The 26,536-nt window shown below is 41.0% G+C and overlaps 1 protein-coding gene across 2 annotated transcripts in view; it reads right to left on the reverse strand.

Moving 5' to 3' along the window:
• Positions 1-26,536, reverse strand: part of EDIL3 (EGF like and discoidin domains 3) — a 490,113-nt gene that overhangs the window by 283,869 nt on the left and 179,708 nt on the right. The window lies entirely within an intron of this gene.

Consider the following 26,536-nt stretch of genomic DNA (forward strand, 5'->3'; position numbering starts at 1 on the left):
GGGCCAGGCCAAAGTCAGGAGCCCAGAACTCCGCCAGGATCTCCCACACACTTGGGCCACCTTGTGCTGCCTTCTCAGGCTCATTAGTGGCAAGCTGGATCATTAGTGTAGCAGCCAGGACTCTAATAGTGCTCTTATGGGATGCTGGCATCTCAGGCAGCAGCTTACCCTGCTGTGCCTCAGCACTGCTCCCTACTAAAATTATTTTATTTTGCTCACATATAAGTGAAAAAAAAACTATATTTCTGCATGCAAGGTAATGAATATATTTTTAGAATCAAATTTCTTTCCTTTGCAGGTCGTCCTACTCCTTATTTAATTAAAAAATTCCCTCCCTTTCCATTCTCTTCTTAAATTTTCATGCTTTGCTACTGAGTTCCTAGTCTTGAAAAGGGTATTTGGTGTTGCACCTGCATCCACACTGGAGAGTCTAGTTAGCGTCTTCCCTCCTCTGTTTCCAATCCAGCTTCCTGCTGATGCAAACCCTGGGAGGCAGAAGATAACTGTTCAAGTACTTGGGCCCCTGTAACCCACGTGGGAGAGTTAGGCTGAGTTCCTGGCTTCTTGCTTTGACCTGGCCCAGGCCTGGCTATTGCAGGCATCTGGGGCGTGACTTAGTGGATAGAGGATTTCTTTCTTCCTGTCTCTCTCTCTGTGTCTTTCAAATAAAATAAAAGTAAACTATTTTTTAAATGAATTCCAAGGCTTAGTCATTATCCATTACTTTTCCATCTCTGGTTCTACAGGCATCTTGTGCTTCTCTCATTTGCGGCAGTCCCCGGTATCTTGGAAATCCAAACAGGCCCTTCATGACAGCATGCTGGTATCCTTCAGAGAGTGCTCAGTTCCTCTTTACAGTATCCTATCAGTGATCTGAACATACTTCTTAAAACTTTCTTCTCAATCAGACCCATTTATAAACTGACCCAATGCCCACTGCCAAAAACGGCTGCTTGATCTTACAGCAAATGATACTTCTGCATATATTTTTAAATGCAATTATATCCTTTACATAATCTTGCTGATTAAAATAGTAACCTTCTATATAGTTATGCATAGATGTTTGGACTATTTCTATATCTCATTTTTTGTTTTGTTTTCAGGAAGAATTTTAGATAGCTCAAATACATGAGAGAAGTAAGAAGCATTCCAATCACCAATAAAATAAATCTGGGCAGTATTCTACCAAGAAGCAAAAAAAAAAAAAATTCTAAAGTCAGATGTGTCATTTGAAAAGACTGTCTTTCAAGGAGGTAATGTGAAATGTGTAATAGTCATACTATTAAGAAATATTATATATAAATAATATATAAATAGCCATATATATTTATATATAAAGAATCATACTATTTAAAACTGTACCCAGAAGCTGCGTCCATTTAAAGAACTTGACTCGATAGTGACAGACAGTGTGGGAAGGCTACTCTCAACATCTCTCAAACACGGGGAAGGGAAACTGGCAGAATGTTAACACTCAGCAACAGACATATACAGACTTACCGAGCGTCCTGTTCACCGGTAAATAAAGTGGAAGGGATTCAGTTAAATGTTTGATTGAAACATTTTTCACAGCAACCTGCTGGTATTTTCCCCTCTATCCCTCAAGTTGTTCAACACGATGATTTCCCCAGGGCACTTTCCACATCTCACGGAGACACCTGGCTCTCGCTGCCTGGATCTGGACAGAGCTCAGACTTGTGTCTCAGAACAGCCCGATTCACCCCTCACTGCCCTTCTCTTTAAAGGGAGATTTTCAAAGTGAAAAACATATTGGCTTTACAACAACATTTGCACGTTAACATTTTCTTGACAGTAAAATTTAAAATAAAAATAGTATAAAAGTTCATGTACTCTTTGCAGTAAGATTCAACTTGGGCTCCTAAATTGCTAACATGAATTTTGGACAAAGAATGGTTCTCATCCACTATGGAAAATATTTGTTTCCCATTCAAAACAGATACACCATACTGAGTTGATTTTATCTGCCAAAAATGATAATACTGATATGGAAATAAGGAGAGATTTAATTTTATGTTTAACAATTCTGTGTTACTCTAAGCTGACTGACTGAAATAAATGAATTTATTCTTCTATAATCTTAAGATTTGTGGGTTTTTTTTTATTTGCTCATACAAATTAATGAATCCAGCATAAAAGTTCAAGGGACTTTATTATGTTAATATATTTATATTAATATATTTAAGGGTAAATTTATGACTAGCACTTTTACTTCTTTAAAATGACAAAGAGGGGCCAGAATTGTGGCAGGGTTGATTACAATAGCTGCTACCCGCAGTACTGGCATCCCATATGACTGGTTCAAGTCCCTGCTGTTCCACTTCTGATACAGCTCCCTGCTAATGTGCCTGTGAAAGCAGAGGAAGATGGCCCGAGTACCTGGACCCTTGCCACCTATGTGGGAGATCCAGATAAAGCTTCTGGCTTTGGCCTGGCTAAACACTGGTCGTTGAGGCCAGTTGGGGAATGAGCCAGTGGATAAAAGATCTCTCTATGTCTCTCCATCTCTCTCCTTGTATCTCTGCCTTTCAAATAAATAAATAAATAAATATTTAAAAATGAAAAGCAGATTCCTTAAAATGTGCTTGAAATATTGCTTACCTGTTTCTTTCTTCTGATGTTTTAAAAATGCATATACTGATTAAGGGAGTTACACGTGATTATCGCTGCAGCCCAGTACTGTACTCATTTCTTAGAACCCCTGCCCGGTTGCCTCTGCAATCAAGACTAAGCTCATCATTATTGAAATGTATTGGCAGAGGCTTTGAAGATACCTGCAGGCTTCACGTATGGTACCTGTGCTGTTTCACTGAATAAAACATAATCTCATCATTATATTTTATAAGCAATTTCTATCCTAGGAAATGCAAACTATCAGGGCTTCAAGAATAAATACTCACCCAGCCTTATGAATCTTTTATTATACATTAACTTGTTTATTTACTTAAGAATCACAGATCCAGAGAACAACAGCCTAATTCATCTTGTGTTTATTTAGCATATCCACATTCAATGTTGTAGCAGTATGAAAGGTGGCCTCCCAGAAAAATCTGTCCATACCCAAGTCCTTAGGATCTCTGAACATTAGCCTCTTTGAATGAACAGGGCAGGGGTGGGGTGGTCCTTTGCATACTTGATTAAGTTAAGGATCCTGAAATGCAATCATCCTAGATAACACAGATGGGACCTATAACCAATCAAAGTGTTTTTCTCAGAGACTGAAGGTACAGGCAAAAGAGGAGACAGGGATGTGAATAAGGGGCAATGATGGGGCCAAAAGCCAGTGAAGTCTAGGTGTGCAGACAGGCACTGCAACCTGGAGGGGCCAGGGATGAGTCCGCTCTGGATCCCCCAGAGAGAGCATGACACTGCGGATGGCCAGACCAGTGAGAAGATAAACTAGTGTTTGCTTAAGCCACCACCACTGTGGTGCCACAGTTCCCCTACTTATCCACATATGCCTTTCCATGGTTTCAGCTATCCACAGTGAGATGCATTCCAAGATCAAATGGAAGATTCCAAAATCTGAATGTATGATTCATACATTTCCAGCTTCCAAGTAGCCTGATGACACCCTGCAGCACCCTATTCCACGCCACCTTTGTCAAAATACCCTTGCTGTAGATGACCTACTCAGTTAGTCAGTTGTCTTGATCATCAGATCAACCATCCTGGTATTACAATGCCTGGAGTTTCAGTAAACCTATTTCTTCAATAATGGTCTCCCAGTGCAAGAGCAGTCATTCCTTCCATACAGATATGACCAAAGGAAGGCAGAGAATGTTCTCTCTTAGTGAGAATTTGAACATTCCCAACAAGGAAAGAAAAAAAAAACCCTGAGGTTTGCTAGCATATACGCTAAGAGCAACTCTTATAACCATGGAACTGTGAAGGAGGAAGGGCATTTGTGCTAGGTTTGCTGTCGCACCTCAAACAGCAAAAGCCATGGATACAGTGTGTGACGAACAGTTAAGGTAGAAAAGACATTTGATTTGTGTGGGCATGTATAGAAAAAAATCACAGAAAACAAATTATGCATTATCCATGGATTTCAGGCATCCACTGAAGGTCTTGGAGTGCATCTTTTGTGGATAGGTGCTGGGGTGGGGCTCCTGTAATTTCAGGGCAGTTTTAGAAAACTAACAATGATGAGAGGGTGATAAAAATCTAAAATGTCACTGATACAACTGTAATTTGCACAAATCTAAGAAACATGGTATCTATATAAAGGTACAACATATTTTGTATATTTGAATAGCACTCTGATATTCTGATTTCTCTCTCTCCCTCTTTCCCTCTCTTTATGGTGTTACTTTTAGAGATATTAAACCACTGACCACTATATAGGAACCAATCCCTGATTCTACCTTTCCCAATGCTGGGAATGCAGTGGAAGGATGAGTTTCCTGGGATGGACATTTGTGCTGGTGGTTAAGACACTGCTTGGAATGCTCACATCATGTATTAGATTTCTGGGTTCATGCCTTCTATCTGCCCCCCATTCTAGCTACCAGCTAATTTTTGCTGGTAGATGGTGATGGATCAACCTCTTGGGTCTCTGCCACCTACATGGGACACCTGGATTGAGTTTTGGTTTCCCAGCTTTGGCTTATCCCAGCAGGGCTAGAGGAGTGAATTTGAGGAGTGAATCCCTGGATGGGATCTCTTCCCTCACTCCCTCCCAAAAATGAGTCCCCATTCCAGCAGAGAAATAACCCCAATTATATGTGACAGGTAATTAAGGAATACAAACCCCTATAGGGATGGAAAAGATTGCCTTCTCAACCTCCATTTCTTCTTTTCATCCATACTTACGGCAACATGAATTATTTGGAAGGCGGTTATGGAAATTTTGAGAACTCACTGACAACATGCCCCTTCCCCAGTCATGCCAGGTTCCTGCCACAGGGAACATATGGGATACACAAGTCGAGATTTGGACAGGGAGGAATCACTGCAGGCTATAGCAGAGAGGAGATACAGGGTGTGAGATGAGTGTAAAGGATGATGGGTCAGAAGAACTGGAAGGGAAAGAGAAGCACTATAGATGAACAACATGGATTAAAGCTTTCGAATGAGAACAGCAGCACAGCCTGGAAGGCAGGGCTGTGTTGTCTCCTGCAGCGAAGAAGCCTGAGCAGGAAGGGTCATTAAAATCAGATACCAGCTTCACGGAGCAAAAGGAAATAATGTCTTATGGCACCAATTTTTACTGGTTTGCTCACTTCCAGCATCAGAATATAATTAAGTGTGAATCTATAGTTTTCTCTCTCACCTCTCACCATCCACCCGACTGTCAGAGAGTGCTAGAGTCATTGGGTGATAAAACAAAGGAAAATGAAGAAAACACAGTCTGAAATCTTAAGTTGCTTAACAATATGCTAATCTCCCTCCCGCTGTAGCTCTATCAATTCCCAAAAATCTTGACACTATGACAATTTGCTTGAGCAATTTTGCTAAAGGAAATCTGACCAGGGATTATCCTATTTTAGGAACCTAACACTGATCAGGATTTTCAGTGATTTCTTGATGATTTATAAATAAATCACAGTATAAAATTTATTAGATAGCCAAATATGGGACTGTTAAACTGTTTCTGGAAATTAAATTCCCTATCTATTCAATTTCTAATCATTCTGATTTTAGCTTTGATTTTCTTAACACTGAGTGCTTGCTTGCTTCATTCTTTCTGACACATTTAAGCACTAAATTACGGGATGAGAACTTTAACAGCCTCACCTGCAGACAGGTCTCACAATGTCCCTTAAAGGACATCACAAGCAAGATGCAAGCCATCAGTTGATGAGTACAGTGGCTTTGTTCTTTGGTTTTGTTACTGAGAACTGTATCATTCATTCTTCTTCCAAGAGTCTCTGATAAGTCTTCAAGATAATCAATGATCTGCAGTGTTTTTTTTTTTAAATTGGATTCAGTATTAGAGAGATCAAGATTCTGGTAATAATAATAGAAAGAATGAAAAGGAGAGATTGTTCTAACATAGGAAGCAGTCCATACAGCACACTCATAGAATGACAATTACTTTAAGTAACACTCTGATCTCAGAATCAGCCCTTAAGGCTTCCTGACTGGCTGAAAAGCCCATGAGAGCATTTCAGGCATGGAAAGCCAAGACACTTTGGCAAAAAAAATGTTCTACATGAAGGATCTCTGCGAGTGAAACCCCAGTGGAAAGAAGTGGCCATCAAAGAAGGAGGTACTTTTCTCTGAAGGGAGGAGAGAACTTCCACTTTGCTTATGGCCTTGTACAAATACTGACAGAGTTTGTGGATTCAAAAGACTTCCATAGTCCAGGCAGCTCATGTCAAGAGCCTTGGGTGGTGACATCATACGTAAGAGTGTTAATTGTTAAATTAACAGCAGGATTCACTGTGCACTAACTCCTCAGGCAGGATCTCTGTCCTCAATGAGTTGTATTAGGAGGGTTAACTGTAAAACTAGTTCTCAAAGAATTTTTGTTTGGTGTGTGTGTGTGCAAATTGTTGAAATCTTTACTTAGTATAGAGTTGGTTTTCTGTGTACAAAGTTAATTGAAAATGAATCTTAATGGAGAATGGGACTGGGAATGGGAAGACGGAGGAGGAGGAGGGGTGGGAGTGCTGGTATGGTGGGAATAACTATATTCCTAAAGTTGTACTTATGAAATTCGTATTCCTTAAAAATAAATTTAAAATAAATTAAAAAATACATTGGACAAAAATCCTGACATTTTTCTCATTTAGGTTCACATTTAGAAAAGTAGAAAAATTAGCTAATAGTTATGCAATGTATCTCTACAAATCATGGTTGAGGATCTACTTCAAATAAATTTTTTTAAAAAAATCCTGAGGATACGATACTCAGGAACATTTAATTTCATGCTTTAAATATATCAATCAAAGACTTTAAAAAAGCTCACTCTCCTTGTTACCTTCAAAATAAAGTTCTTGTTGTCTGTGTTCTTAAAGAGAAACAGATATCAATGCAATAATGAGGAAATTATTGCATAACACAAATTAAGGCCCTTTTTTTATTCTTATTAGACTGCAAATTCAAGGATCTGAGTGGATCTGCTGGAATGGCCACGCCCCCAGCACATCTGTGGCCTCCCTCTGAGCTTTCTCCATTCTGCCCCACGTATCCCTACCCTATGCTGAGAGGTGTTTGTTGTTGTGCTTGAGGCTTCCTGAAACGCTGCTGTGATTTCCCACAAGTGATGACTATCGACGGCTACATTACTGATATTGTTAGGGTACTACATTGAACTAACCACTAAGCAAAAATAAATGTATTCTACTACAATCCCAAGTAGAAAAACAAAAATCAATATAATGGCTTTTGTTCTGCCAAGGAATTCAAATATAATAATTTAAAGCATCAAATTAATATCTTTTTATGTCTTTCTTCAATTGAAGAATATATCTGTCATCATTCCTCTCTTTATAATCTTATAAGATAATGTGTGTTCTTGGATTAGAAATGTTTTAAAATGAGGAGCAGGATTTTAACCTAGAGGTTAAAATTCCTGTGTCCCATCTCAGGGTGTCTGGGTTGAATTTCTGGCTCAAGATCCTGGCTCCAGCTTCCCACCAATGCAGACAATGAGAGGCCCAAGTGGTTGGTCCCTTTGCCACAAAATGTGAGATGTGGATTGGGTTCCCAGCCCCTGAGTTCAGCCATGGCTCAGCCCCGGGCGGTGTAGACATTCTGGGGAATGAATCAGCAGATGGGAGTTCTCTCTCTTTCTCTGTCTGCCTCTCTGCCTGTCAAAAACAAAGAACCAAACCAATACTTTCAAATCAGCATGAAATCAGTATGGCTCGACTCATTTCTTAATCTGATCAAACAGTGAATATTTATAAGGCATCTAAAAAATACCACACATTGCTGTATGAGTAGCAATTCAGTAGTGGGAAAGGCAGACCAAAAAAGTCATCGTGGTCACCAGGAGCTAATGTTGAACCTGGCCAAAATATACGGGCCCGTGCCGTGAGAGCAAGGCATATGGACACCACAAAATAAGTGTTAATAACAATACAAAATCAAGCAGGTCAAAGGGTCATCACAGGGTCATCACAAGAGGGACAAGGAATTTCTGGAGTGGCACCTTTAGGTCATGATGTGACGGAGTGGAGACCTCAGCACATTCCTGCCAGAGCCACCCCAAGTAGGGGTCAGTGCATGCCACCTGGTCCAGGATGGGAATGAGGCCAGGCCTGGTGTCCGAGTTGGCTTTATGAGAAAGGGCAGAGAGAGCGGCCACGGTGGGAAAGGAATCCAGAGAAGCAATGGGGAAGGTGCAAAGTACACACAGCGTCCATCTGCAATCTACAGAAGGCTTGGACAAGAGGGCTGGGAGCCTGGGTCAGAGGAGACTGCAGAGGGGCCGAGCACACCAGCAGAGCACCACAAGCCCTCTGCATAATCCTCCAAGTGTGGGAGGCTGGTGCCTTGGACAGAGATGGTGGCTGGACACAACCAGGTCTGGGATCTACATCTGGAAGGCAGAGTTACAGAGAGAGGGGGAGAAACAGATAGGGAGATTGTCCATGGGCTGGTCTGGTTCTCCATACACAACCAGGTCTGGGATCTACATCTGGAAGGTGGAGTTACAGAGAGAGGGGGAGAAACAGATAGGGAGACTGTCCATGAGCCCGTTTGTTCACTATCCAGATGGCTGCGATGACCAGGGTTGGGCCAGTGCTGGGCTAAGCCAAAGCCAGGGGCAAGGAGCTAGGAGCTTCTTCTGGGTCTCCCATGTAATTGCAAGGACCCAAGGACTTGGGCCATCTTCTGCTGCTTTCCCAGGAGCATTTGCAGAGAGCAGGATTGGAAATGCAGTTGCCAGGACTTGAATCAGTGCCCACGTGGGATGCTGGTGTGGCAGGCAGCAGCTTAACCTACTACGTCACAATGTCGGTCCCAGATATGGGATATACTTTGAGATGGAGTTGAAAGAATCTGGTGAGGACTAGAGGTACACACTGTCATCAAAGCAGAACTGGGAGATTCTGGCTCCAGCCACTCACCGTCATGGAGAAGACTACTGTAAGAAGAAGTTTTTTTTTTTTTTTTTTTTTTCCATTTACGTATTTTATTTGAAAGGCAAAGTTACAGAGAGAGAGAGAGACCAACCGACCAACCGACCTTCCATTCACTGGTTCATTCCTGAAATGGCTGCAACAGCCAGAGCTGGGCTGATCTGAAGCCAAGAGCCAGGAGCTTCTTCTGGGTCTCCCATGTGAGTGCAGGTGCCCAAATATTTGGGCCATCTTTAGCTGCTTTCCCAGGTGCTTTAGCAGGGAGCTGAATTAGAAGTGGAGCAGCCAGGACTTGAACTGGCACCCATTTGGGATGTTGATGCTGCAGGTAGCAGCTTTACCTGCTATGCCACAGCACTGGCCCCAAGAGGAATAGTTTTAAAAGTGCAATTGTGTAATATGGATTAAGGCCATCAAGACAATTTTCATTTCCTATTTAATTTTTCCAACATGTCTACAAAGTCCATAAACTACAATAGTATGCAGACAAATGTTTAAAACAATATATAAAAACTTTGCATATTATGTACAATTTTATAATATATACATAAAATTATGTATAATTTTGTGATTAAAATATAATACTTAAAAGTTCTTGTAAATGACTAAAAAGGCAGAATTAGAATTTGCTGCAGGAGGGACCAGCATTGTGGCACAGCAGGTTAAGCTGCTGCCTGTGAAGCCAGCATCCCATGTGAATTCAGCTCCCTGCTAATCAGCCTGGGAAGGCAGGAGAATATTGTCCAAGCGCTTGGGCCCCTGCCACCCATGTGGGAGTCCAGGATGGAGTTTCAGGATCCTGGCTTCAGTCTGGTCCAGTCCAATCCTGGCTGTTTCAACCGTTTGGGGAGTGAACCAACAGATAAAAAGATTAAAGATTTTTCTCTTTGTCTCTCTCTCTCTCTCTCTGTCTCTCAAAAAAAAAAAAAAAAAAAAAAAAAAAAAAAAAAAAAAGGAGTTCGCTGCAGCAGAACAAGCTCACATTTCTTCCCAGAGATTTTGTTGCTTGATTATGGAACCGTAGACATATTTCTTCACATTTTAACATTTAATGTTCTCCTTGAAATTGTACATATATTTTGCTTTGAAAATTACAGAAAATGGTGCACATAGAGCTCTCAGCATACCAAATGTAAACCATAATGCAAATAATAATCATAGGGCAAACAACACAGATTGTGTGTAAAGTCTGTGGAAGGAAGATACGTGACAGGCAATGGACAGCTATTTATTGGATGGTAAAAGCACCTAAAGGCATAGATTCATTATGACCTAGGAAGTTTAATGCCTTTGGCTGAGCAAACAAAAATGCAGAATATTAGGCTGATGACTCTTTGTTATTGAATTTAACTTTAGGGTAAAGCTCAGGACAGAAGAAATGTTGGCCCAGACAATCAGAGATTGACTTAAAGGTGAATCCAGCCAATGCAGGGAGGGCTAGAAATAGAAGCCTCCAAGTCTGAATCTGCATAGACGCTGGGGCAGCAGCCACTGTTACCCAACCCTGGAACAATGCCTGACCTGCTACCTCGGAAGTGGATTTGCTGGAAATTTAAATATTCCATGTCTATAGCGTTTCTGTCTCTCTGTGATGCTGTTAACTGTCTACGTAGTTAAACTATGCAGCTCAGCTCCTTGGCCAAATACTAGTCTTGGTGTTGCTGTGAGGGTGTTTTGTAGTAATCTTTGACATCTGCAGTTAGCTCCTTTAAGAGGAACAGGAGACTATCCTTAATAACAGTGTGCATTGTCCAATCAGTGGAACCCCTTACAGCCAAAAGGGGAAACTTCCCAGGACAGAAACTGACCTGAGATGGTAATAGGGACCTGGCCCGACTGTCCAGCTCTCTGACCTACAGAATCAGTCTTGCCGGCCTTCACAAACCCGCGTGCCAATTCCTTCCAATAAATTTCTTGGGGCTGGCCTTTTGGCATAGTCAGTTAGCTCGTCACATGTGATGCCAACATCCCATATCAGGGCATCATTTCAAGTGGCTTCTGATCCAGCATCCTGCTACTGTGCCTGGGAAGGCTGCAAAGACCACTTATGTACCTGGACCCCCTACTGTGTATGCGGGAGACTCTGATGGAGTTCTCACAGGACCAGCCCTGGCCACTGCAGACATTTGGGGAGGGAACCAGTAGATGGAAGATCTCTCTGTGTGCCTCCCCCCTCTCCCTCTTTCTCTGCTTTTCAAATATATACATACATAAGTCTTTAAAAAAAGTTTAAAAAGAGAAGAAACTTTTTAAAAAATTCTCTTTGCACATACATCTGGGGCTGTTTTGTGAAAAACTGGAGAATCCCGAGTGATAAACTCTGCTTTCTTTTTAGTCTTTTCCATTTATATATTTACATATTTTAATAGAAACTTTATTATTATTATTTTTTTAATAGTTTGGATTATCTGTTTTTTTTTATCTTTTATTAAATGAATATAAATTTCCAAAGTACGACTCATGGGTTACAATGGCTTTCCCCCCCATACCGTCCCTCCCACCCACAACCCTCCCCCTTCCCACTCCCTCTCCCCTTCCATTCACATCAAGATTCATTTTCGATTATCTTAATATACAGAAGATCAGCCTAGCATACCTTAAGTAAGGAAGAAACTTTATTATTATTTTTTAAATATGTTGATGCTTTTCCAGTACTTTATCTTAACATTAGATGGGTTTAATATTTTACTCTTAACCCAGCATTCTAAAGGTTAACAGCACAAAAATCTAAGAATTAATACTTTAAGTTCTAAAATGTATACATTTAATCAAGATTTTATTTATACCTCTGGGACTTTCTTTCAATACTATAAGGAAAGTTTTAAAAAGTTGAATCTGTAAGGTCTGGCGCTGTGGTGTAGTGGGTAAAGCCACCGCCTGCAAGTGCCAGCATCCCATATAGGGCGCTGGTTCAAGTCTCAGCTGCTCCACTTTCAATCCATCTCTTTATTATGGCCTTGGGAAAGCAGTAAAAGATGACCCGAGTCCTTGGGCCCCTGAACCCGTGTAGGAGACCTGGAAGAAGCTCCTGGCTCCCTAGCTTTGGATCGGCACAGCTCCAGCAGTTGCGGCCATCTGGGGAGTGGACCAGCGATGGAAGACCTCTCTGTCTCTCTGTCTCTCCTTCTCTCTCTAACTCTGACTTTCAAATAAATAAATCTTTTTAAAAAAGTTGAATCTGTAAATGCCACATTCATGTACAAACAGAAATTAAGTCACTTTTATTTTCCCAAGCTTAAATATTTAAGTTTGAATGGCAAGTCCCTACTATTTTCAGTATCACAGTATTGTGTCATGCCTGTAGATCAATGATAACATTTAAAATCTCTAATAAGGTAATAGCAACCTGACATAACCTAAGTAATGGGATTATAGAATGCTCTTAGGAATGTTCTAGACAATGCAGTGTAACATGACTGTCAGTTTTTGAAACGTGAGATAGCAGAATTAGACAGCAGTGGTACCAGAGAAGCAGGGCTGAGTATATTCAGTAATTGCTGTAGAAACAGATCATTCAAGTTCAAAAAGGAAAGATGGGCTCAGTGCAGGTAATGCACAAGCACAGGTTGGCAAGCATGAAAACCATGCGTATGCACTGCAGAGAAAAGTGAAGACTGGGAGAGACGGGGCTTTAAAAGTCACAATGGGCGCAAGCATTTTATGCAGCGGCTAAGTCACCAGTTGGGACACCCAGTTCTCGTATCAGAGTGCCTGGCTCAAGTCCTGGCTCCCCAGCTTCTGATACAGCATCCTGATAACGCACACCACAGGAGACAGCAGGTGATGGCCCAAAGACTTGTGTCCCTGCCTCCTACGTGGTAGACCAGGACTGCATCAGAAACTCCTGGCTTTGGCCTCACCTGACATGTCTGTTGTGCACAGGGCTGGGGAGCGAACCAGTGAGTAGAAAACCTCTGCCTGTATCTCTGCCTTTCAAATAAAATGAAAATTAAAAAAAAATGATAACAAGACTTTCAGGGACTTCAATGAGTGACTCATTATTGAATGTGAACCGGTAGAGTCTCTTATTATTTAGCAGGATTAATTTAAATTTTCTAATACAACTAAAGAATCAGGTCATGACATCTAACTAGATTCTGAAGGCATGCATTGTTAGATAATAACATCTACTATACTGAATACATATGATGATTTTCAAGCTGTTCCGTGATAGATTAGAGTTATTTTACTTGACAAGGAGATTTTTATCTTTTGTCAAGTTGTTTTATTCCTTGTGGGGAAGATGATGTAACTATTTCTATAGTCACGGATATGTAGGTAAAGATACAAAGATACTTTTTTTCCTCTTGTGATAGTTTAATTCTTAAACCTACCTAAAGAGAAATATGGAAGATACACTCTAAACTCCCCCCTGATTCTGTTCTATAATGAAGTTTATCTTAGGGAAACTATGAAAAACACTACCTACATATAACAAGGGTTCAAGTCACAATTATTTTTCCTCTCTGTTCAACATCATTATAACACTCGTAAACAAGCAAGTTTTATTTTACATAAAAATGGTAAGCACTGCTTGGTCTTTTTACTAATGATTTAGGAAAATAACAAGATCTAAATCTTCAGAAACAATGAATTCTTCCCTATGACAATGAGAATTTATGTACAACTATTACTTTCTGGCTTTTACACATTGTAGAAAATTTTTTTTTTGCTCTTTTGTACTATAGGCTATAATATATAAGCCTGTTTAGAATACATTTATGCATAAGATTCTACTTGAGAAGAGATGGTGCCGTGGCTCAGCTAGTTAAACGGCTGCTTCCTGCAGTGCCAGCAGACCATAGGAGTGCCAGTTCCAGTCCCAGCTGCCCCACTTCCTTTCCAGCACCCTGGTGATGCTCCTGAGAAAGCAGCAGAAGATGGCTCAAGTGCATGGCTCTCTCCCACCCATACTGGAGACCTGGATGGAGTTCCAGGCCCCTGCACTTGGCCTGGCCCAGTCCCTGCTGTTGGCGGCTATTTGGAGAGTGACCCAGCAGATGGAAGATCTCTCTCTCTCCTGCTGTCTCTCCCTCTCTCTCTGCAAATCCGCCTTTCAAATAAATAATCTCTTTAAAAATTCACTCAAAATAATATACTTGAGAAAATAATTTATAAAGTTGACGTTACATGTTTCCGCATAAAAAGGGAGAAAATCTGGACCACGTGAGACACACAAAAATGACGCTGCAAAACTCCATTCAAGACTCCAAGGAAATTAAGTGCTCGGATCAGAATGCAAAAGTGACTCTGGTTCATTAGAAAATAATAGGGTAAGATATCATTCTTTTCCAAAATGCATGAGCCATAGACTAACTGAGCAGAGCCAGCCATGCAGAACGAAACTCCACATGAAAATGGGAAAGAAATATGTAGCATACATGAGAAAATAAAAAAAAAGAGAAATAATGTTTTCGTAGAACTAAAATGGAATATTTCAAAAGTTAGAGAAAAATATGTAACCACTCTGAGTCCTGTGTGTAGCTGTAAAGAATATGTAGTCTATTTTTTAAAAAATGCTTTAATTTGCTAATATAGCACTGTAACGTCAAATCTTTACTACTAAGCACCAGAATTCTTTCATTAACTTTTGAATATGCATAGATTATTTATTTCTAAAGGATTGAACATATATTTTTTTAAAAAAATTATTTTATTCATTTGAAAGAGTTACAGAGGGAGGGAGGGAGGGAAGCAGGGGGAGAGGGGGAGGAGAGAGGGAAGAGGAGGAGAGAGAGGGGGAGGAGAGAGAGAGAGAGAGGAGAGAGAGAGAGAATGAGAATCTTCCATGTGCCTCAAATGGCTGCAATGGCTGGCTGATCCAACATCAAGAGCCAGGATCTTCTTCTGGGCTCCCATGCGGGGGCAGGGGCCCAAGGATTTGGACCATCTTTTGCTGCTTTCTCAGGTACATTAGCAGGGAGCTGGATTGTAAGTGGAGAAGCCAGGACTTGAACTGGCCTCCATACTGGATGCCAGCAATGCAGGCCAGAGCTTCAACCCACTGCACCACAGCACCGGCTCACAGATTATTTGTTTCTTAGGTGTATTTCCTCAATGGCCAAACTGGTGATTTTTAAAAATTTTTTTATTAATATACAGAGAATAGATTTCATGTGTTTCATATTTCAATTATAAGAAAATAACCATACTTCCCTCTCTCAATCTCTCTCCTTCCTTTTTTCCTTTAATTTTCATGAAAACATAATTTCAACCCACTCTATAATCCCCGCCTTAATGCACCAATCACCATAATATTCAGCAAGTAAAAAAAATAGAATGGCCACAGTTCCACAGGAGTATATGTAAGAGCTAAATACATCAATTAAATCAAAAGATGTCCATTCTGCTCCTGTATATTTTTTGGCATTCTATATTAACTTTTATCTAAGACAGAAAACATATGTCTTTTTGGTCCTGGCTCATTTCACTAAGCATAATGGTTTTCAGTTGCATCCATTTCATTCCAAAAGACAGGATTTCATCCTTTTTTATGGCTGTTATTCTATATTATATACATACCACATTTCTCTATCCAGTCATCAGCTAGTGGACAACTGTGTTGATTCCATACATCAGCTATTGTGAACTGAGCTGCAGTAAACACGGGGGTGCAGATCATTCTTTCATAGGCTGATTTCATTTCTCTTGGGTAAATTCTCAGGAGTGGGATGGCTGGGTCAAGTGGCAGATCTATTGTCAGCCCTCTGAGGCATCTCCATACTGTCTGCCATAGTGGCTGTATTAGTTTGCATTCCCACCAGCAGTGGATTAGGGTACTTCCCCCCCATCCTCACCAGCATTTACTGTTTGTTGATTTCTGCATGACAGCCATTCTAACTGGGGTGAGGTGAAACCTCAACGTGGTTGGTTTTGATTTACATTTCCCTGATGCCTGGTGATCCTGAGAATTTTTTCATCTGTCTGTTGCCCATCTGAATTGCATCCTTTGAAAAATATCTGTTGAAGGCCTATGTCCATTACTGAACTGGGTTGTGTGTTTTGTGGTTGTTGTGCTCTTTATAGATTCTGGATATTAATCCTTTATCAGATGTATAGCTTGTAAATATTTTCTCTTTCTGTCTGTTGTCACTTCACTCTTTTGAGTGTTTATTTTGCAGTGCAAAAACTTTTTAGCTTGATTTAGTTCCATTTGTCTACTTGTACTTTAACTGCCTGCACTTCCGTGGTGTTTTCCAAGAAGTCTTGCAATGCCTTACATTGCCTGGATCCAATGTTGTTTGGTTTACATATAATTTGTAAGGCAGGGGTCTTGTTTCATAGTTCTGCATGCAGAGATCCAATGTTTCCATCATCATTTGCTGAAAAGACTGTCCTTTCTTCAAGGATGGATTTTAACTCGTTTTTCAAATATTAGTTGGTTGTATATGCATAAACTAGTTTCTCTGGTTTCATTTCTGTTCCATTGATCTATGTCTATTTTTGTGCCAGTACAAGGTTGTTTTTTGATTGTAACTGCCCTGTAGGATGTCTTGAAATTTGGTATTGTGATTAATTTGGGTTTTGTTGTTGTTGTTGTTTAAGATTGCTTTAGCCATTTGGGGTCCGCTATGTTTCCATATGAATGTTAGCATCACTTTTTCTAGATTTAAATACAATGTCCTTGGACTTTTGATTGGGATCACACTCAATCTGGTGATTTAAATGATTAAAAATAAACGAGATGGAGAAGGAGCTGGTGAAGATGAAAAGTGCTGGTGTGCTCAGTCACTGTCTTCCTCATCGCAGAGCTCCCACGCAGTTCTCTACAAGCTATCCCAGCCAGGTGGTGGACACTCCTACCACTACTGGTTCTCATCAACCATGCAGAGGTCCTCACAATCTTATATTTAAGTAAATCACAAAAATTTCAGTATCATAAATGCATGAAGAAGAATATGGCTTTTGTAACTTGGTATTTTGAGATAGCTTTGCCAAAAGTTACTGCCTCTTGATAACAGTCACTCTAATAAAGGGCATGAGGTGATACCGCATCGTGGCTTTGTATTTCCTTGGTGATTAGTGATGTTGAGCACCCTCTTCCATACTTGTTGGTCATTTTTATGTCTCTGGAAAAATGTCTATTCAGGGCCTTCCTTGCTTTTTAGCTTTTTCTTCTGCTTTTTGTTTGTTTTACCATTTATTTGTATAGCTATCTTATATTTTGAATATTAGTTCCTGATCCAAATTACAGTTTGCAAACTGTTTCTCCTAATCTGTAAGCTGCCTTTTCATTAAAAAAAAATAATTCATTTATTTATTTGAAAATCAGAGTTACACAGATAGGGGGAGAGACACAAAGACAAAGAGAGAGATTTTCCATCCGCTGGTTTACTCTCCAGATGGCTGCTGGCCAGGGCTGGGCTAGGCCAATGCCAGGAGCCAGGAGCCAGGAGATTCATTCAGGTCTCCCACTTGGGTGGTAGGAACACAGGCACTTGGGCCATCTTACGCTGCCTTTCACAGGCCATTAGCAGGGATCTGGTTTGGAAGAGGAGCAGCCAGGACACAGACTGGTGCCCTCCTGGTTTCACCCGCTACACCACCACGCCAGCCCCTGCCATTCTGATGAGGATTTCCTTTGCTCCACAGAAGCTTCTCAGCTGCATGTAGTTTTATTTGTTCATTTTTGCTTTTGCTACTTGAGCGTTCAGTATAAAATGCAAAAAGCATTACTGCTGAGGTCAGTGTCAAGGTGTTTCTCCTCTAAGTCTTCTTCTGTTTGTACGGATTCAGATCTTACATCTTAATTTTGCTTAAGTTCTTCTGGTAGTTTAAAAAAATATCTTTGAAATAACCTTTTTACAATATTTTCGACTTAAGAGCTATGGCAGCCTACCTGTTCCAACGTGAGAACTGAACCAAAGCTGCTCTAGTTTTGCGGAGAGAATGAGCTGTGCTGCTGATCGCTGGGCTGATGGTGGTTAGCAAGGTGAACCTGCTATGATCTCTTCGTCCAAATGGATCGGGCGCTGTCAGACCTCGGTCAGGCGTAGCTGTGATGAAGTGAATCTCCTGCACGCAGTGCGACTCTCAGATCACATCCCTTCCTCTGCTGCTACAGCAGGAACAGAATTCAGTCCCCAGCCTGGTCACCCACCACAGAAGCCAGGACTAGCGCTCAACTGATCCCCACCTCATAAACTCAGTAACCAAAGACACATTTTGAATTTTTACAAATTAACAGACCTACTTCCAAAATAAAAGATTCTTTCTGATAGAAGACATATGCAAATTTAAGCCTTGCAACTGAGAAATCTGCTAAACAACTGGAACTTAATTTAACTGTGTTCAATAATTAAAAATAAAGTTAAGGCATTACCAGTGTTACACAAAGGACCAGTTCAGCCACAAAGATGACCAGTCTGTAAGACCTAGAGGTGATTTTATTTGTGTTTCTTCCCTTGTGGTCTTCACATCAGGCCATGGAACCAGTTCTATTTCCAGTAAATGTTTGAGAGATTTTGACCTGACAGTCTCAACACTTGCATGAAACATGCAAGACTTTGGCAGCACCTAAGTTTAACAGAGTAACAAGGGCGCATTTCACAGTTATGTCTTCCAATCCTGCCTCCACAGCGAGCCCACTGCACCACACCCACCAAAAGAGGGCCCTCTCTGCTCACAGGTTTTAGTAATTCACCCCGGAACACACTCCTTTGCATTTGGATTCAGAAAGCTCTTGACCACAAGAACATCTGGAGAAGAGCCATCACTGATGACAAGGTCAATACACTGGCTGGCCCTGGACTGGGTCCACAGTCTGCGGGAGAATCCGAGCTGGGATGAACCTCTCAAGCTCTTCTTCCTCTTCCCAGCGTTTCTTGGAACAGCCTTCAAGCAGCTCTTCTCATAACGCCTCTTCTTTTTTTTTTTTTTTTTTTTTTTTTTTGACAGGCAGAGTGGACAGTGAGAGAGAGAGAGACAGAGAGAGAAAGGTCTTCCTTTTGCCGTTGGTTCACCCTCCAATGGCCGCCGCTGCAGCCGGCGCACCGCGCTGATCCTGGCAGGAGCCAGGAGCCAGGTGCTTTTCCTGGTCTCCCATGGGGTGCAGGGCCCAAGCACCTGGGCCATCCTCCACTGCACTCCCTGGCCATAGCAGAGAGCTGGCCTGGAAGAGGGGCAACCGGGACAGAATCCGGCGCCCCAACCGGGACTAGAACCCGGTGTGCCGGCGCCGCAAGGTGGAGGATTAGCCTATTGAGCCACGGCGCCGGCTCTCATAACGCCTCTTCTATTTGCCTACTGAATTCCCCCTTGTTGTCCATCCGCAAGGATCCTTCAAAAGGACCATCATCTTCATGACAATGTTATTAATACTGTACCTCCACTGGAGGATGCTTGGACTGCCCCACGTGGATCTCTCATGGTAGGCGTTAGCTGTCGATTGTAATATAGGGAATGCCAGTGGGGACCAGACACAGCCAGTGGATCCCATTAGCTTCCCAGGCTCTCCACAGGCAGTACCATGCCCCTACCTGACGTGCACTCCTCCCTTCCCCAGTACAGACAACCTGCACATTGATATCTGCATTTACATCAATTTTCGGTTGACATTTGCATATGATCTAAGATGAGGATCCATGAAACTCTCACACAGTGTTGGTGAGAATCTCAACTGGTGCAGACACCAGGGACAAACAGCATGTAATTTGAAACATTAAAATTAAAAGTACCGTATGACCCAGAAATCCCTCTCCTGGGAAGGACTCGAAGGAGATGACATGAGTATTTCATGACGTTATTGGCATTGCTATGTCCATTGCAGCATTATTCACAATAGCCAAAATATGGGGACAGCCAATATATCTGTCAACAGACATACAGATAAAAAGCAGAGTATCCTTCAGCCTTGCAAAAGAAGATCCTGCCATATGCAACCACACAGATGCACCTGAAGGACACAAAGCCAAGTGAAATAAGCCAGACGCAGAAGAAAACTACTATGTGATTTCACTTTGATGAGAAATCTAAACCAAATCAAATCCAACGAATCAGAAGAGTACAACAGTGGTTGCTGGAGGCTGATGAAGTTGCAGTTATGAGGATAACCAGGTACATAAATCTGATCACTGCATGAGGACTGCCGTCAAGAAATCCTGTATTGTGTAATGGAAATCTGCTAGCAAAGTAGATTTACCATACACACAAATGGAAGAGTTTTATGTAACAGATATGTTAATTTGCTCAACAACAGTGATAATTTCTTTTTTTAAATATTTATTTATTTGAAAGTCAAGAGTTACACACAAAGAGAAGGCAAGGCAGAGAGAGAGAGAAGGGGGGGTGGGGTGTCTTCCATCCACTGGTTCACTCCCCAATTGGCCGCAATGGCCAGAGCTGAGCCAATCTGAAACAAGGAGCCAAGTGCTTCTTCCTGGTCTCCCATGCAGGTGCAGGGACCCAAGGACTTGGGCCATCTTCTACTGCTTTCCCAGGCCATAGCAGAGAGCTGGATTGAAAGTGGAGCAGCCGGGATACGAACCGGTGACCATATGGGATGCCAGCACTGTAGGCGGTGACTTTACTCACTATGCCACAGTGCCTGCCCCCAGTGATAATTTCACTAAATATATGTATTAATAAATATATATCCAAGTATTATGTTGTATACATTAAACATATGCAGTGAAAATGAAACCATAACAAGGCTCTTTACCATTTTATAGAGATCTGACAATTCCATTTTTCTAATCATAAAAATTTACTATTATATGGCAATACAGTATTAATAGCTGGTTTTATATAAATTAAAATTCAGCTCCTCTCTGATATTAAAGACATTCACACTGACAATAATTAAAACTATCTCTTTAGGCGAGAGAGTTTTGTATTGGAGTTGATGTGAACGATTAAGTTGTGGTTTTAATTAACTTCAATCACCGATTTATTCTATAGCTGCAAGAGCTGCACTATGTCATCTTTTTACTGATTCTAGTCCAATTAATACCATTTTTCATTTCTGCCTTTGTTTCAAATTTTATAGTGATTTTGTAAATTTGAAGAATAAATGCTTTTGTAGAGATGTAAAAGGATAACTGATAAGACCACACAAAGTGAGACAAATCATGAAATTTATGTGAGAATATACTTGATTTAACATTTATCTTATATTTGTAAATCAATTTTCTAATACAGATGTGTTAAAATTTTAAAGAATGCATAAAATCTTAATGTAATCAGGTTAGGAAGCCTCTATGTATTATGAAATTTAAATAAAAGTTAAGTAAATATTAGATTGTAGATAAATAAATATTGGATTTGTAAAACTTGGATTGTTCCTTCTCTCTTGCCTGAAGAGATAATTTTAATTATTTTAAGTCATTGTCTTTAATATCAGAAGAGGAGTTGGATTTGAATTTATATAAAACTAGATATTAATATTGCATTTACTCACATAATAGTAAAATTTTATGATTAGATAAAGCTCAAACTGACTTAACTTTATTAGAGTTTTATTTGCTGAAATTTAGTCTTTAAGATGTGATCAACTTTCAAAACTCCAGATCAGTTGTTCAAGCACATGTTGTTATTTCAAAGTTAGAAGCGTATCTGTGTTGCAGCCATGAACCAAGACGCATTCCTTATACTTGCAAACCTCCGCTCTTGCGGGAGTATTTATTACAACAGTCTGACAGCACAGCAGCACAGTTCTGAGACTACCTGGGAATAACAGATGCTGAAATGCCATAAACAGGTTCTGAAGAAAATTTCCAAAAGAGAGTTTCCATAAATGACCTGGGCAATAGCAACAGAACTGGGTTAAATACATCACCTCTACAGTGGGCTCACTCGGAGAAACAGACTCTGTTATGGCTGCTTTAAAAATATGAATCCCATTATGTCCTAATTAGATCTTGCCCATAATCTAGCTTGAAGGAATTTCTGGTGTGGTTCATCGATGCGCTTTTACACTCGATGAAATAACATGTTTAAATAACTGAACCAAGATTCAACTATTACAAAATTTTTAAAAAGCTTCTGGTAGTTATAAAGGCAGGTATTAAGTGAAACCAACCTCATAACTGAGATGACGCAAAATACGCTCCTTTAGCTGAATAGGTCTTTACAGAACACAGGAAACGATTAGCAATGCTTCATATTCACGAAGGAGATAGAACCCCCATGATTAGAAGTGCAGACATAATGTAATATACATCCTCTCAAAAAATTAACATAGATAACCACTTATGAAGCACTTAGCATTTGCAAGCTAATTTAGAGGTTCAAATACAAGAATTAGCCATATACATCATATAAATAAAATTAAAGATACAATGTGATTTTTAAAGAGTAAGAATGCAAATGGAGTTAAATGGGAAAAAGGTAGAGATAGCTTATCAGTTTCCATAATGGCAATCTTAGAATAATTCAAAATATCAGGCAAACCAAACCTACTCTACTGTTAATGGAAAAGCCTGTACCATTTGCAGCATTAAACATTAGTAAATGCCATATCATAGCAAATCAATTTGCTCAGTTGGTATTATCTGTCTCATGGCTTCTTCAAACCCTAAGTTACAGAAATGTATTATTATTATTAAAAACATTCTGAAAAATGAGATTGTGTCTTGATCATTGAATTAATTGAAGTAATCCAATTATGTGTGCTTGTCAGAACTTAGATTTACTATAAAACATCCACAAATTGGAATAACTCAATAAACAGAACCACTGGACAGTAATGTCCACTTGAGACCTCTATGTTTAGATAAGTCATGTATAGATTTGTTTAAAACACAATCACTTTTAAATTCAAATTTCATAATCAACAACTAGTAATCACAAGCTTGTGACTACTTGGCAGTAAAAAACACCTCTGCTTAAATTATTATTTCTTCTATTATTACTCTTTGAGGAATGGCTTATTGCTTCCTAGAAAAATTAAATTATTTAACTGAAAATAATTAAAGTATGCATTGAAAGGGCTATGGCTCACTGTTTCTCTGAAACTAAAGACAGAGGAAGAACTTGGTAAAGACATTACCTGGAGACCTTTTTTAAGTTGAATGTATATATAATGTTGATGATAAAATATCACACTTTACTGATAATTTAAACAGCATGCTGAAATAACAAAGGGAGAAAAATAAATTGAAGGATGGCCACAAATGAATTGAACCTGAAAAATATTACTCTGTGTTAATGTCATTTATGAGGGTAAAAACAGAGACTACTGTGGGGAGCAACTGGGAGCAACTCGGACTAGACTAAGTTACTGGAATTAAGACTTATTCTATGCATCCGCTCTCCCACAATATGGCGCTGGGAGAGGAGGAAACAGCTTCTACACAGCTGCCTCCAGTTCAACCAATAAACTGTAGGACCTGCTCCTGATTGGAGGAGAGCAGTGTACTCGGCGTGTGGGTAGCAGAGTTGGGATTGGTGAAAGAGGACTATAAAGGAGGAGAGAGACAACATGCACCAGGAACATCTAAGGGGAACATCTATCTGAAGGAACACCTGTGCAGCCCCCGAGAGAGCCGGCCGGCAGTATGCCGCTCCCCTGCGGAATTGGGGAAAGTGGCAGGGGGCCCGCCCCTCCACGGAGGTGGAGGGACGGTAGCCAACCCGGGAAGAACCAGCAGCAAACCCGGGGAGGGCCGAGCAGACGAAAGAACAACGCAGGGTCCTGTGTCGGTCGTTCCTCCGCGAAGAGGGGGAGCGACAACTACCACTCATACAACAAATATATTCATAACTACAGTTTTAAGTAAAAATATATATATTTGCTAAACATTACCCAAAATATATGTGAACATCACAATAACTGTCTGATTAAGAAAAATAAGTGTTGACAGGGCTGGCGCTGTGGCATAGCGAGTAAAGCTGCCTGCAGGGCTGGAATCCCATACGGGCGCTGGTTCAAGTCCTGGCTGCTCCACTACTGACCCAGCTCTCCGCTGTGGCCTGGGAAAGCAGTAGAAGCTGGCCCAAGTCCTTGGGCCCCTGCACCCACATGGGAGACCTGGAAGAAGCTCCTGGCTCCCTGCTTTGGATCGGCTCAGTTCTGGCCGTTGTGGCCAATTGGGGAGTGAACCAGCAGATGGAAGACCTCTCTTTCTGTCTCAGCCATCCTGTAACTCTGCCTTTCAAATAAAATAAATAAATATTAAAAAAATAAGTGTTAGAATGCAAGAGTACTAACAACAAGTCCAAAAGTCACAATCAAATCCGCACAATTATTCCTATTCTATTCTTTACAAAACTGATCATACTTTGTCAAAAGTTTTAATATGCTTATACGCTTTTTATTCTATACTTTGATAAAATTAAAAGGAAACTATATGCTTCCCACTGCGAGTTTTCATATAAATCAGTGTTTGCTTTAACAAAGACACGTCTCCTCAATGTTAGTATAACCTGTATGTGATATTGTGTGTTTAAAACATTCCTTAAGAGCACATTTGTTCTGTAGTAAAAGTCTGGGGTAAAATCATAACAAAAAACATCTGCTCATCTGTGAAGGCAAAAGTGTTTTTAAAACACAGTCTAAACTTTATGATATTCAGATTGTTCTGGAGTTAGATGACTATCTGAAGGAAAAATATTTAGTTTAGAACTTAGTAAGCAGAGAAGTTGTTAAAATAACCTTAGAATGACAAAATTGCACCACAACATAGCTACATTATACTTGAATATAGTTTACCTTAGATGGCAATCTCTCTTGATCATGCAAAAAAAAAAAAAAAACCCACAATGATTCTTACCCAGTGACATCAATGTGGTTGGCAAGCAATAAAGCAAAGTGGGCAGTGCAAGCATCTAGGAGGGAGGAGACTCAACTGGGCTAGGAAACCAAGGTGCTGGCAGGCATTGAAATGCAAAGAAGATTCAATTAAGGTTGAAAAGTACAGAGTCTATGGGTAACCCTATGAACAGCAAGGCCTCAGCCTCCAGGCAAAAAGCAGCCAAAAATTAAGCCCAGGAGATTCCAATCCACAGACGAGTTAGCAACCAAGTCATGGGATCCGTTTGCTCCTCAAAACAGGCTGCACAATATGGGTGAGAGAGAGAAAAAACGATGGGAGTTCCTATCACCCAACTCAGGCCATCAACCGCCCAGCAGTGTTATGAACATGAAAGCAGGATGGAGAGTTTATCTGCCCAGGGACTCCCTTTCTAAGGCAGTTACAGTACAATGAGTATCACGCAATATGGTACTCATATATCCTTAGGTTCAGCAAAGAAATCTGTAAGATAATTGCTTTGTCTTCTTCCAATGGCCTTCTGAGCTCTGAACTTATTTATTTATTTATTTATTTATTTATTTTTTTGACAGGCAGAGTGGACAGTGAGAGAGAGAGACAGACAGAAAGGTCTTCCTTTGCCGTTGGTTCACCCTCCAATGGCCGCCACGGCCGGCGCACTGCAGCCGGCACACCTTGCTGATCCGAAGCCAGGAGCCAGGTACTTATCCTGGTCTCCCATGGGGTGCAGGGCCCAAGCACTTGGGCCATCCTCCACTGCACTCCCTGGCCACAGCAGAGAGCTGGCCTGGAAGAGGGGCAACCGGGACAGAATCCGGCGCCCTGACCGGGACTAGAACCTGGTGTGCCGGCGTCGCAAGGTGGAGGATTAGCCTAGTGAGCCACGGCGCCGGTCTGAACTTACTCTTAAAGGTAAAACCGTTTTCCAGTGTTCCAGACAGACAGGAGGCAGAAGTCAGGCCAGTTGAAATCAGTTTGGTCTGGGAATTAAAGTGCCGCTGCCTTGTACCTGTTTCCAACACCTGGGCTCTACTGCCCTTTCTCATAAAAGCAAGCCCCATCTTCCTCATCAGAGTCGCGAACAACTCCCACCCTCGTCCCTCAGTTATTTGGAAGGAATCTGTCTCCTGCTGTGTGCTCTGTTCCTTTCTCTCCAGAGCAGTCTCTAAGGCCGCATCTCAAGAGCTGTCTTCTCTTTCTTCACACTGCTGGCCTGCTGCTGTTAGTTTATCTTCCATCTCGCTCTGGAACCACACTGAAACATAATGTCATGTCCAGCACGTGCCTTCCAGGACTCAGCCTGTGAGTCCAGATCAGGACTCATCCTGTGAGTCCAGACCAGGACTCAGCCTGTGCGTCCAGTCCAGAACTCAGCCTGTGCGTGGCTGTGCTGATGAGCTGGGTGACGAACTTGATGCTGGGCTGCAGCATCATTCACTTATAATTGCCAAAATGGATCTTTTTAAACAAGTGTTTGAAGCAGCAACACAACTCTTACCTTCACATTGAATATCACCTTAGATGCCAATTTTACATGACAAAATGGCCCTCCAATATACAGGGTTTTATTTCTAAACAGTTGTTTGATGGCTTTCCTCTTTGTCTGTTCTTCCTTTATCATTCTCACCTTTGTATTCATTTTCTACATTCCTCTTAGTGTTCTCGTTCTCTTTATTCTTCCACACTGATGGTCCATTGTGAATAGTGTGGTGGGTTCTGCTATGGTTTGGATGTGACTTGAGATGGTGCCCCAGTGGTTTGTGTGTTGCA

The sequence above is a fragment of the Oryctolagus cuniculus genome, chromosome 14, assembly GCF_051225735.1.
Source record: "Oryctolagus cuniculus isolate XC-2025 breed Fujian yellow rabbit chromosome 14, ASM5122573v1, whole genome shotgun sequence".
NCBI lineage: Eukaryota > Metazoa > Chordata > Mammalia > Lagomorpha > Leporidae > Oryctolagus > Oryctolagus cuniculus.